Genomic DNA, 499 nt, shown 5'->3' on the forward strand with positions numbered 1-499 from the left:
AGAGAGAGAGAGAGAGAGAGAGAGAGAGAGAGAGAGAGAGAGACGCAGACAGACAAACAGGAAAAAGGAAAATGTCCCTTGTATTTGAAAACTATGGAAATATTTTTAAAAAACATTTCATTTAATTTTTCCGCAATATAATTGTTTTTCATGCTTTACTCCAAGTTGAAAATGTCGCAAAGACTGAAACCGGTACTAAAATCTTCATGATAAAATTATTTTAGCATTTTCTACCTTGTCTTATTTTCCTTTGATATATACATACATATATATGCCCAGCTCTTCGAAACGCCGGTGTTAAAACGGGGGTAGCTGATGAAGTAGAATGTTCTCTATGTGGCTTGTGTGTTTTCTCGTCTACGTTTTGTTTGCAATGTCCTGTACCCAGATATGCACCTATACATACAGGTGGATGTCGGTATGCACATACCTGTACGTATATATGCATATACTCATTTACTATTTGTTTATATATATATATATATATATATATATATAT

At 33.5% G+C, this 499-nt stretch overlaps 1 protein-coding gene and 1 long non-coding RNA gene across 3 annotated transcripts in view; one reads left to right on the plus strand and one right to left on the minus strand.

Moving 5' to 3' along the window:
- Positions 1–499, minus strand: part of LOC128248564 (uncharacterized) — a 69,981-nt gene that overhangs the window by 61,048 nt on the left and 8,434 nt on the right. The window lies entirely within an intron of this gene.
- LOC106883849 (protein FAM78B) overlaps positions 1–499 on the plus strand; it is a 105,519-nt gene that overhangs the window by 30,838 nt on the left and 74,182 nt on the right. The window lies entirely within an intron of this gene.

Source organism: Octopus bimaculoides, chromosome 8, assembly GCF_001194135.2.
Source record: "Octopus bimaculoides isolate UCB-OBI-ISO-001 chromosome 8, ASM119413v2, whole genome shotgun sequence".
Taxonomy (NCBI): domain Eukaryota; kingdom Metazoa; phylum Mollusca; class Cephalopoda; order Octopoda; family Octopodidae; genus Octopus; species Octopus bimaculoides.